Raw genomic sequence first — 13,542 nt, 5'->3', positions numbered from 1 at the left:
TGGAAGGTGTGGCTCACCCTTCTAGAAGTGGTTGACCTCCCTGGGCCGCGAGATTGGCGCTGTCCCCTTTGGTAACCTTGTGAAGCCTGGCCTTGGTTGTTACCCCAGGACGATCCCCGGCTATGTCCATAGCTTGAACCCCTCTGAGAATTTTGTCAAGAGAAAGCGACGAAAATTGTTATTGCCTCTTTGGCCTGGGGGTTTATTTGTAAGTTGGCCCAAAGAATTTAAGGTGTCGTATTCATCCTTAGCAGATCTTAGGGCGTCTTCAACGGCCTTTCCAAAGAGGACGCTGGGCTCAATAGGCATATTAAGAAGCGTAGCTCGAGTCTCTTGCTTGAAGCGGACTGGCGTAGCCACGCACAACGCTTAATAATTGTACTTTCTGCAATAATTCTGCCCGCGTTGTCAGCGGCGTCTAAATTATTCCTTAGAATGAAGCTAGAAAGTGCTCTGCCTTCTGTTGCTACCAAGGCCAATTCGGTTTTAAGGGGTTCAGGCGCTGATGACAATGTGGACACTTCATCCCACTTAAGGCAGTTATAACTCGGCAGAAGTGTTGTATTGTTTGCGATTCTCACCTGAAAGGCAGCAGAAGTGGCTCTCTTTCTTGTTTTTGTTACTACAAGAGAGTCTGGTTTGAGCTGTCCAGTGATCTGTGGGAGCAGGGCGGAAGAGCTTTTCGATGCGTGGATTAACTGCCTGCGTTTGTTGCGGCGTTTCCAGAGACGGCTGGATCCTTCTCTGGATAGACTTCAGGATGGGAATGAACTGCTTGACGGCTTTCTTATCCCCTAGAATATCCTCAACAAAGTCTTTGGGCCTCATTACGAGTCCTGCGGTAACCTGCCGGGTTTTCTGGCTCGGTTACCGCCGGACTCTTATTACCATTCCACCTCCGTGATTCCCGGAATTACCGGTGCATTTCAACCACAGTGACCTGGGAATTCCGGAGGCAGAATTCGCTAAATCCCCATTCCCACTGAGTCTTATAGGACTCAATGGGAATGAGGACCATGGAAACACCGGCACCATCTCGTGATGGTGCCGGTGTTTCCACGTCTGCCTGCAGGCGGGCGGTGTTAAACCCGCCAGGTCCGCCTGCAGGACTCGAGATCACTCGGCATGGTAAACCCACCGCCACCGTTATTTCCATACCGGGTGACTCGTAATGAGGCCCACTGTCTTGTTGAGGCTCCTGTGTCTTTATGTGGAAGTGCTCAGCTGCTTTGATGAGCCTATCTTTTTGTAGTGGCTGGTTGTCTATTGACGAATCTGCAACAGGGGGGGGTCTAGGGTGACGGCAGAGGCTATGTTATTCATATCTTCCTCCCCATCGTCATAGTCGTGTTCTCCGCCCTCCTCAGCCATGTAGTTGTCTTGTATCGGTCTCTGGATCATACAGATCAATGAAGGGTGGATCCTGCTGGGATAGAATAGCCAGGGTATCAGGACGAGACCTCTTAGGAGAGGGCTGAGGAGTAGGGGCATCTGCAGGGATCCGAGGAGTAGGGGCATCTGCAGGGATCCGAGAAGTAGAGGCAGCTGCAGTGGGAGGGGTAGTTTGAAAGTTTTGGAAAGAATCTGGGTTCAACCTTCTCATGACTATCAATGTCTTTGCATGTCCATTGAGCAGAGCTCAGTATGGACTTAGTGTCCAGTGGAAGTAACTGACCTTGAGGTGTGACTCGGACCTGAGGTGAGGGCTGCCCCTTTTTGTGTTTATTTGTTTATTACTTATATCGCACATCGAACCCAAGGGTAACTGGGCGCTTGAGATTTAGTAGTTACATACATGTGGGGATAGTTACAGTGACATACATGTGGGGAAAACTACAGTGACATACATGTGGGGAATATAATAGCGACAAATAAGGAGAGACCATGGTTACAGAGTGGTCAGACAACCGAGGCAATTGAGCAGAGTCATGACAGGTCCCCGGTTACAGATGGGTCATGTGAACCAGGCAATAGTGCATTGTCGTAGTAGAAAAGACAAATAACGGGAGAGCATCCGGAGGTAGAAGTGCTGTAAGTTTTCAGGATACGGTAGGTAGCATCTCACGGAGGCGGCCTGTTGCTAAGGCAAGTTTTTATTTTAGCTTTAAAATCCTTTGTTCTTTAATGCTGCTGACAAGGAGTCCCTTCCCCGAGGATGTGAATCCTTTTCCCTGTGTGGATGTGAATCCTTTTCTCTGTGGGGTGTAGGAGACCTTTCCGTTTCGTGGGTAGAGGTTTTTGAAGAGTGTTTCTTGGAATCTTTCCCCTTAAGGAGGCTTTTTGGGACGCGTTTCTTAACCAGGTGCCTAGTCCCGATTGTTTCAAGCTGTTAGCAGTTTTCAATGAGGCATGTCGAACCTCGTCTGGAGTGACTAGACATCTCATCTATCGACATTCGGGAATGGATTTATGCACAGCGTCTGTGCTGCCTTTCGACAGTCGGGGAAGGTCATGCAACGATCAGGAAATCGAGCACCCAGGACACAGGGATTCTGTGGATCTCTCCCGAGACGCTGTGTGTAGGCTCTTGGTCACCGTACGCGTCGATTCACGGCCCTTGGCTGTGTGCATTTAGTGGTAGGGGCAGTGTGAGTGATGACGCCGCCATGGGCCGTCCCCGTAACAGGGCCGCCAGCCTGTCTGTTGGGGTCGGGGGGATTGCGCTTGGGAAACCAATGTTTCCCCGTCGCCTTTGCCATCTGAAAACACAGCGTTGTTGCCATCACTGTAGGTAACCTCCACGTCCATGGTGGCCTTGGCCTGCATGGCGGGCCCAGTGACTAGTTAAACAATCCTTTAACGTCTTAGGTTTGAAGAGCCTGCAGGCTCGACAACTCTCCTCGAGGTGATCCCGTGGTAGGCAAAGATTGCACACCAGGTGCTTGTCGATGCAGGGGAATTTTTTGTTACAACTTGGGCAGAATTTGAAAGGGGTTCCCATCCATAGTTAAATGACATGGCAGCTAGGCGAAGATAATTTATGAAATGGGGTAAATACATTCTCCAATGTCCTCCCTCCCCTTGCCCTACTGTCTGGGCCGATGCGGTCCTAAGAGACCCTCCAGGGCCGAAAGGATCCATCGATGGAAGTCTTTTTCGACGGATGTTTTCTTCACCGCTGCCGAAGATGTTAACAATAGTCGGTGATAGAAACGTAGAAAGGATAGGAACAGTAAACAAACTATTTTAATAACTCAATGGCGTTATGCTGAAATCAGAACTCTGCAATTTAGCGTCTGTCTACGATGGCTGGAAAAAAACAATCTGAGGGACCTCGACATGTGAAGGACCATGGGTACAGTGGACGTCACACCAGGGATAGTATTACTGGCACGCCTTGTCAACATCTCTTTTTGAATTTCGTAAACAACAACCAATACTCCGCAGCTTCCACTAGATGTCGGCCTATGCACAGCATGTGATCTAAGCAGATGCCACAAGCCCGAGATAGATATATATAGATATATATAGATATATATATATATATATATATATATATATATATATATATATATATATATATATATATATATATATATATATATATCTTGCGCATATGATTGTTGCACTTATTCATTTTTCCATTGTCGCACACTTTTTCAAGTGTAAATATGTGCATTTGCACATATATCTATGTATATACATATATACTTTTTACTAATTCCGCTTTGGGTGTGGATAGAGGCACAAACTATGGCAGCTAAAAAAATATATGCATGAAGCACTTTATAAAATTTGCTAGCTAATGAAATGTGTCTTTACTATCATCCAGTTTAATGTGAATTAATTAAAAGGTAGTTGTGTAAGCAATGCATTAACTCAGATGGAGCATTTGACAAAACTTATAAACTGGTGAAATTATGTTTTCTTGAAAGTAATTGGGCTGTCTTCTGTATTTGCACTTTAATTGCGAAAAAGAAAATTTTGTATATTAAGAAATGATTGATAAATGGCATATAGAAGAGACTTGTAGAAGGTGAGGCACTAAGATATATGAATAAGCATTAATGACCTCTTACAAAACGGCTGCCGCCATAAACCATCAGTAAGCCAGAGCTGTGTCAGATTGTCAAACATGGAAAGTAAAAAAAAGGACAATGGAGACTAACCACATAGTTTACTGCTGGTTGTCAAAAGTGTCACTGGGTGTGCTTTACTTTGTGTGTGAACAAGTAGCAAGTACCCCGCAAAACGCATCGCTCTGCGTTTTGTTTCTCTTTTTTAAACTTTTTGCCAAATAAAATTGGATACTATGAAGAATTGATGGCTGCTGGGCTGATTTTCTAATTTTGGCGGAATAATGAGCTAGCGTTCGCTTTGTGTAGAGTGCAAATCCCTCAGCAGGAATCCGCAAATGTTTTCCTGGTTGTCCTAAATAAAAATCAGAGGGGCGTACTCCAGTTCCCATGCACAGTAAACCTACTCAGCCACTGGTGTGCTCCTCCTACCGGTTTCTGTGCTCTTCACATCATCAGGGAGGCAGTCTTAGCATCTAGCTCACAGCAAGTGCAGGTGTTAATCAATGATGATTCTGCTGCAAGGACTTCTGGTAGCTGTAGTCATCTTCACTCAGTGCCAGATTTGTGGATCACAAGGTCTTCCAGTCTTTCTGTGCTGCTAGTGTTGGTGCCATAATACTTGGTAACTGGAAGCTGCAGGAAGTTGAAATGTTGGAGAAAATGCTTTTGAAGTCTTGCTTCTTCCTCTGTGACTGGACCCAACGGCTCAAAAACTGCAACCTGAATATGGGGTCTATTCAGTGAACAAAAATGGGATGAGCATCTATGTCACAAAATGATCTGCTTACTTTTATATCCATTTTAAGATTAGGTATACAAGTGGTAATATTCTGACCCAACCACTACACAGTGGCCTAGGAACAGCCCTCCAGATAAGCTGCGTAAAGGACCATTTTATGCATGTAATTATGGCCATTACAGAGCATTTAATTTTCTTCTGCGTACCATTTACGCTTTATTTTCATTAAAAAGCCTACTTTCCTCCACTAGATGGCACTAGAGTGCAAAAGGTGTCTTGAATCTGCACCAGCAAACAATACTTTTATCAGTGGCAGAGCCTTTCATATGCACGATAGTTAAAGTGAGCAACCCAAAGCGCCCATTTAATGATGTGTTTATATTAACACATCATTAAATGGGAGCTTTATATATCTATGATATCTGCTACATTGACACGCAAAAAAAATAAAGTTCCTTTAAGTCACTAATCAAATGTTTTCAACATCATGAATAACAATGAGCTGGAGGTTTGTTGCAAAGAATCTCCATATCTGAGTTTATTATATAACATCTTTTATTACATGTCTTAAATCACTGAAAGTACTGTGGGGTTAACTAGATCTTTCAGGTTGAGATTATTTTGCATTCTGGGGCTTATAGTATACCATTCAGGACGTGAACATTAAAGCCACAATGATATTCTTTTGGCTTAACACGTAGCTGTAAGGATTTACATGTAGTCATGTGGCGTTATTATGTAATTTGTGTTTTTTGTAAGTAAACTCTTAAAGACATCATTACTGTTGGCCTTGAAATCCAAACTATTTGTACCAAGTAAACCTTGGAAGCTATGTGGTCAAATTTGCAGAGTGGATTAAAATCCCTGCTTCACAGTTCAGACAAGGTTTGTGATCCTGGTCCCGTCCCACACTCCCCCCTTGCCTACCCGCCCCATCTGTCTGGCCACTCCACTCCCTCCTTTTTGGATGCAGCCAGAGTACCAGTAGTTCCTTTTTTCCACTTCCACCACTCTTTAATCCCCCTGATGTGATTAGCGATTACGGGCTAATTTAGCTGTGATGCGTGTCATGCCAGAGATGCAGATTCTTGACTATCTTGGAAGAAACCTATCGGGCAATCAAGACTGCTCACCTATGATGGAAGTAGAAGATGGGGGCAGGTACAGGCGAGTTATTAATACTCGAGGAGTTCATGTGAATTTATATTAAAGAAGTAGCAAGGAGTAAACCACGAGACATACACTTTGGGCCTAATTCACAAAAACCTTTTATAATGGCAACAGCCCATTGGAAAATGCTCAATGAATTAGGCCCTTTGTCATGTGCATTATATAAATGATCACTACTATTAATGGTATAGTTCAAACAGTGGAAAAGGGGTCAGTCAGGCTTTTTTGAGTAGTAACTAGTTGGCAATAAATCACTTGTTGTAGCTAAAAAGGCACAGTGGTAAAATTAGTTGCCCAGGATCACACACTTTAGTGTTGAAGCAGGGATTTGGGACCAGTCTGCAACTTATGCACTTGTCTATATTTCTTCCCAATTGTAATTGCCAGAATCATGTTTTTGTACACAATGTGGGGATCCACATTAATTTCCTGCAGCAGACAGCAGGGAAGGTAGCTTAGCAGGTTGTGGCTGTTGCTGAGATTATGTGTGCAAGTTCCTGTAAGTAAATCATATGCTAACATTTGCTTACTCACACTCCCTCTGAAAGCAATACATTAGTCTCTATATATAGTTGTCTTAACAGAGTTTCTAGGGTCCAGAATTTTGAAAACGAAGCTGTGTATGTAGCCCGTACTTACAAGTTATTTTATGACAGAATATTTTCCAGAAGTGTAATAAAATGGTTAAAGGCAAGCCAGACAACTTTGATCTACAACTCTTTTGGTCTACGGGTCCGATTCTACGGGTCTGATTTTCCGTATGCATTGGGTGTATGTTGGATACGTTTTACTCATTTTTACTCTTACCTGGTAATGTTCTTTTGATGGGATGGTCCGACGACGTATTCCATATCTATGACAGTAATCACCACAGCTGTGCTGCTTCGGAAAATCTTTCGGCGTCTGCATTGATGACGTCAATACGCTGTCCTTGAGGGCCTCCGTCGAGCCAACGTCACCGGATGTTATAAGTAGGACGCACGACGCCCGTAGCATCAGCTGTAGTTTTTTCCCCAGAATGCGTGGCACCAAACCACCGCCAAGATCACCACAGAAAGCCTTGCGGAAACGTAAGCTGCAATCGCATAAGAAATTCTGTAGCGGGGCAGGTAGGGAGGGAGCGATATGGAATATGTCGTCGGGCCATCTCATCGAAAGAACGCTACCAGGTACGAGAGTAACTTGTTCTTCGAGGGGATTGGGTCCTCCGACGTATTCCATATCTATGACAGACTCCCAAAGCAGTACCAACGTATGGACGAGGGAAAAGAATTTAGAATATAGAAATTTAGAATGCCCAATCAAATTGCAGAATAAAGGACCGCCTTGCCAAAGGCCAGATCCTGCCCATGGATCGAATCTAGGGAGTCGTGTCGTACAAAAGTATGGACCGAAGCCCATGTGGCTGCTTCACAGATGTTACGAATAGGAACACCCCTCTGCAGGGCAGTAGAGGCAGCCATACCCCTAGTAGAATGGGCCCGCAAGCCTACCGGAGGGTCCTTACCCGCCAAGCGTTAACATTCAGAAATTGCCAAGATAATCCATCTAGACAAAGTCTGCTTAGTAACAGCTTGTCCCAAACGCCTTCCAGCGTAACCTATAAAGAGCTGATCGTCCACTCGGACCCGTGACATGCGTGAAATGTCGAAGTTTAAAGCTCTCCTAGGATCCAACCTATGGAGCCTCTCCTCTTCCTTACCAGGATGTGGAGGAGGATAAAATGCCGGAAGAATAACCTTCTGGTTTAAATGAAATTCCGACAGCACCTTCGGAAGAAAGGAAGGGCGAACTCCAAGGATAACCCTGTCCTTATGAAACACAGTGAAGGGTGGCTTAACTGAAAGTGCCTGCAACTCACTCTGCGAGCAGAAGTGACCGCAACTAAAAATACAGTTTTAAGTGTTAGCAGTCTCAAAGGACAAGAATGTAAAGCTCAAATGGAGGACCCATTAGGAATTTTAGAACAAGGTTCAAATCCCAACCCGGCACCTGGAAAGGTGCCGGTGGGAACACATTAGTGAGGCTTTTGAGAAACTGAGAAATTAAAGTAATTTTGAAATAAGAACACTCCTCAGACGTGCGCTTAAAGATGGACAGCGCCACCAGGTAGCCTTTAATGGTGCCCACTTGCAAGCCCTTGTGGTCTAACCAAAGCAAAAAAAGACAGAACCACAGGAATGTCACATGAAAAAGGATCCACATTCTTAACCCTGCACCAGTCGCAGAACTTTCTCCAATTGCAACGGTACAGGGACTTTGCTGTCGGCCATCTGGCCGAAAGCAACACCTCCATCACGTCTTCAGGTACAATCCCCGCGTGAAGGTTGAGGGATCTGACCTCTAGATGGAGAACCTGACCCCCCCCCCCCTATAAGAGCAGATCGTCTCGGTAGGGAAGACGGCGTGGAGGGCAGATGGACAAGTTGAGAAGGTCCGGGTACCACGTCCTCCAGGCCCATGCCGGAGCAATGAGGATCATCCGGGAACCGAAACTCCGTAACCTCCGCAGCACTTGCGGGATGACGGGGACTGGAGGAAACTCGTACAACAGTTAGAATGACCACTCCACCAGGAACGCGTCTCCTAAGGCTCCTCTTTGAGGAAATTCCCGCGAGCAGAACCTTTCGCACTTCCGGTTGACACTGGAGGCGAAGAGATCCACTTGAGGGGTCCCCCAAAGGGCAAAGACCTCCAGGAGAATCTCCTGCGCCAACTCCCACTCGTGAGAGATCGCGCTCTGCATGCTCAGAGTGTCCGCCGTCTCGTTTTCTTCTCCGGCCAGATGAACTGCTGAGATCGAAATTTCCTGCTCGATGATCCAGAACAAGAGCAGCATCGCCTCCCTGCACAGAGGAAGTGACCCTGCCCACCCCCCCCCCTTTTTGTTGAGGTAGTGCATGGCCACTGTGTTGTCCGTCAGAATCAGGACATTCTTTCCTCGCAGTCGGCAGAAAAGCCTTCAGGGCAAGCCTGCTGGCCCTCAGCTCCAACAGATTGATATGGAGTCTGGATTCTGACGGAGACCAACGACCGCTGACAACTTGTTGGCATGAGCTCCCCATCCCGTGAGGGATGCGTCCATCACGATCGTCACCTCCGGCCAGGGTAGCCAAAATGGAGCCCCACTCATCAGATTGCCTTTGACGGCCCACCAAAGAAGGTCCTGGGCAACCGAGGGCGGCACCTGAACGGGGTCCGACATCCTGCCGGAGGACTGTGACCACTGCATCTTGAGAGCCCATTGCAGAGATCTCATCCACAACCTGGCCTCTGGAACCAAAAGAAAAGAATGCAGGATGCTATGAGGCCGAGCAACCTCAAGAACTCAAACGCTGGGAGACTCTGGGCATGTTGAAACTTGTGCAACTGTGCAACTTCTGCTGAATGTGATGAGCCCTCGCCCTGGGGAGGAAAACACTGCCCCAGGGACGTGTCGAGCACTGCTCTGATGTACTGGAGCCGCTGAGTTTGCATCAAGTGGGACTTCTTTAAGTTGAGGGAGAAGCCCAGCTTGTGAAGGGAGTGGCAGGTGACGGACAGATGATCCAGGACTTGCTCGGGAGAGCGCGCCCTGATCAACCAATCGTCCAGGTAGGGGGTAGACGTGAATCCCCTCTTTCCTGAGATATGCTGCCACCACCACCATGAGCTTGGTGAAGACCCTCGGGCAGAGGTCAATCTGAATGGCAGGACACGAAACTGAAAGTGTGAGTCACCAACCGCGAACCTCAGGTACTTCTTGCGCTTGGGATGGATCGGCACATGAAAATAAGCGACCTTGAGGTCTAGAGACACAAACCAGTCCTGAAGTTGAAGGGCCTGGAGGACTTGAGAAAGATTAACCATCTTGAACTTGTCCTTCCTGAGGAGCTTGTTTAAACCGCGCAAGTCCATGATGGGTCTCAATCCCCAGTCTTTCTTCGAAATCAAAAAATAAGGAAAATACCATCCCTTGCTCCTCTCCACTACAGGCACCAGTTATATGGCGCGTTTCTCCAGCAGGGATTGTATTTCCTGCGCAAGAAGCGGATCCGGACTCTTCAAAGAGAGATTCCCTGGTGGATTGTCGTGAGGCCTCTGCCGGAAAGGAAGACAGTAGCCGTGGGCTATGATCTCCAGAACCCACGCATCTGAAGTAATGGCACGCCACTCTACAAGATGCTGCGCCAGCCTTCCCCCAAACGGCGAACCATGGGGCATGGCCTCATGACGGAGCTGAAGCAGCTGCGGCAGTGCCTGAGGGCAAAGAGGCAACTGCCCGAGCGGCCTTGGCACTTCGAGAACCCTGTTTTCCACCTCTGGCACTCCTACGGTGGCCCCTTTGACTTGCAGCTCCTCTCGATTTACTAAAGGACGAGTAATATCGAAAGGAACCTCCCTCCATTGCTGTCCCCTAGGACGAAAAGGCGGAGGTTGGCGAACTGCAGCGCTCAACGACTTTGCTGCAGCTTTGGAGGTCTGCAACCTCTCAAGACTCTCGTCACCCTTGCTGCCAAAAAGATGTTCACCATCCAAGGGCATGTTGAGGAGCCGGGCTTGCACATCAGGAGCAACCCCCGTCTTCCTCAACCACGCAAACCTGCGTATTACGGTGCTCGCCGCCATGGACCGGCTGACGCAATCAACCATGTCCAGACCCGACTGAACGGATTCACACATGGCATCCTTGCCATCCTGCACGATAGCAAGAAAACCATCCCGTTCCTCCCCTTTGGGAATATGATCAGGCGCTAAGGAGATACAGTTCCACAGAGTGTGCATGAAACGAGACAAGGCACAGACAGAGTTGGTAGCCTGAAGCGCCATACCCCCAGAAGAAAACACCTTCTTCGCCCAGCCGTCAAAACGTTTGTCGTCCCTATCAGGAGGGATGGTAGGGTACGGCGCCTGCTTTGCGGGGGCCGTAGCCGTCTGCACCACCAAACATTCGGGAGTAGGGTGCGTGGTCAAGTAGCAGGGGTTGCCACTGGCTGGGCGATATTTCTTCGGCGAGGACTTGCTCACTGCCAGGAGACTCTCCGGAGAAGTCCAAGCCGCAGCCACCCTTCTCTGCAAGGCCATATGGAATGGCAGCACTGGGTCAGTTGGTGGACCTTGGTTGAGGATATCAGTCAGGTCATCCTGCTGAAAATCCCCAGAGGGTCAGACCACCCCAGGTAATCCGTGACCCTCGACATCAGGCGCCGGTCTGATGACTCGGCATGCGTGCCAGGCTCAGGCCTACCAAACTCCACCTCCGGAGGGGTGTCCAGACCACTGGCGTCGTGCAATGTCACAATCACACTTTAAAGGAAAGGAAGAGAGATCGACACTCTCCCCCGAACCACGGAAGCCGAATGAACTCGACCCTCCCACCGTGGTTGGCACAGACGCCTGATATATAAAACAGGTCGCCACATGGCAGCCAAAGTGGGGAAGAGGCGCTAGGGAGAGGTTGTGGATAGGATGGGGAATTTAGGAACAACCGAAAAGGGAAAAAGGGTAACAAACTCCTACTTTGGATGGGACAGGGGAAACACCAGGAAAGAACCCTACTCTGTCCAGTACGCAACACTGTCCACGTATATCACCTGACTTCCTACCTAGTACACCTTAATACGTGTACTAACCCCTGTTGGTTCACAAGACAACACATAAGCAAGCAACATGATGAAAACAAACATTAGGAAAACTTCCCATCATGATAAACAAGACACATGGCCCTTCGGGCAGCAAAGCAACATATAACAAATGATTTCCCTCCTACACTAGTTTACTGCACCAGTGAAGATTTGGTGAACTTGGTAAACGTAATGTCCATGTATCATATTGAGTCTTTTGTCAGTAAATAGTTCATTACTCATAGACACCCATTAAAGATGCAGATTCACTATTGCTTGATACACACTGGGTTTGCCCAGCACAACCGTAAATGAGTAAACACCCTGAATGTCCCAACGCAGCAGTACATGAGCGCATACACTGTTTTCTCATCACAACATTCCAAAAACATTCGCCGCTACTTATCTTATGTCTGGGAGCCCCTCCAGACTTCCCAGACGAAATGCGACCCGCTGTAAATCACTCCCAACAATGTAAGCAATCACCGTGCATTTCCCCGTACTTATCTTTGCTCTGGGGAGCCCCACGGGACTTCCCAGACAATGACCGTAAAGCAGTGAACCTTATCTGCACTCTCCTGCTCCTTCCGAAATGCAGCCGTCTGTAGTTCATGTAGTCCTGCTCTCCATCGCTCCTCTCCGCATGCGGCCTGCCTCCACGCTGAATCAGAATAAGCCACACCTGCACGCTGCCGTTACTAGTTAATATGCTGTCCTTAATCCTAGACAGCTGGCCAAGGCCGCGCGTGTTGAACTACACGCAGACCCAGAGAATGCTGGGGATTGTAGTTTCTAGACCTTCCCAGTTTAAGAGGCATATCTAAACACTCCTCGTCTTTGCCAGCGACTGACGCAGGTACTCAAGTTGGCTATGACCAGAAAGGAGGCCATCAGGAACCTCATCTTCCTCAGACCCCTCAACCACCTCAGAAATATAATCCAGAGGCTGGAAGGAGGATACAGAAAAAGGAACAGACATGTTTAGCCTTGGCCAGAACCTTTCTTGGGGGGTTCCACCGTGCCATGGGGTACCTCCGACAAAGACGCCTCGAAAGGCGTCGAGGGTGTCTATGGAATCGGCGTTGACACAGGCCTCGGGGCGGAGCCCCGAGCGTGTCTCAACAGCCTGGGTGCCGATTGTGTCGACAACTTCCTCGGAGGCGGAGCCTCGGGAGAGTCCATCGACGACCTCTTCGCTGCAGGCGTCGATGTCTTCTTCGAAGACTTCGCAGGTTCTCGCGGTCTCAAGGGCATCGAGGACCGGGACCTGGAACGGCATGTCTAGAGCGACCATCCTTGTCCTACCGGGACCTCGAAGGTGCCCGGTGGTCGCGATGACCGCTCGAGCCCGAAGACGTATGAGCAGAGTCTCTAGAACGGTCACAGCTGTGTCTTTCGATGGAGTTGACGGACCAGAGGCCTGCGATTGCAAAATTGACATCTCCTTTCGGAAGGAATCCCATTCCTCAGGCGTGGAATGCTTGTTGGGACAAGCAACCCGCCGACGGGCAGAGTCCTCGGACGAGGACGGGGTTAGGCGACCTGTGCGGCGCTTCCTGGAGTGCCTCGAAGAGCCAGAGGAATGACGGGACCGACTCCCAGACTGAGAACCCCCGGACTCACGACGACGATGCAGAGTCGCCCCTCAAATCATCTGTCAAAAGACCAGTGGAACGCGACTTCCGGGGCTTGACCACCTTACCGACCGACAGCTTCTTCTTACGCTCCCGCAAGGCCTTCGATGTGAGCGATTGGCAGTCAACACAGTCATCCGTATCGTGGTCTTCCCCGAGGCACCAAAGGCAAGCGGCATGCGTGTCCGTCAGCGACATCTTGGACCCGCACACCCTACATTTCTTAAAACCGGACTGCGGGGCGGAAGAAGCCGAAGACGACATACAATATCGCAAGGAAGAAACAGGTTCGAAGAACCAAAATAACAGGATTCAGTAGAACCGAGGCGCGCCGAGATCTCTGAAGCGAACACGTTTTCGGAAAAAAACGGAACTGA

The 13,542-nt window shown here is 48.4% G+C and overlaps 1 protein-coding gene across 1 annotated transcript in view; it reads right to left on the bottom strand.

Annotated features, from left to right (window-relative positions):
- Positions 1-13,542, bottom strand: part of DDX59 (DEAD-box helicase 59) — a 223,358-nt gene that overhangs the window by 119,083 nt on the left and 90,733 nt on the right. The gene's annotated exons all lie outside the window — the stretch shown is intronic.

The sequence above is a fragment of the Ambystoma mexicanum genome, chromosome 1q (genome assembly GCF_040938575.1).
Source record: "Ambystoma mexicanum isolate Mex_15411 chromosome 1q, UKY_AmexF1_1, whole genome shotgun sequence".
Taxonomy (NCBI): Eukaryota; Metazoa; Chordata; class Amphibia; order Caudata; family Ambystomatidae; genus Ambystoma; species Ambystoma mexicanum.
The sequence above is the reverse complement of the archived record's forward strand: the minus strand, read 5'-3'. Positions and strand labels throughout refer to the sequence as shown.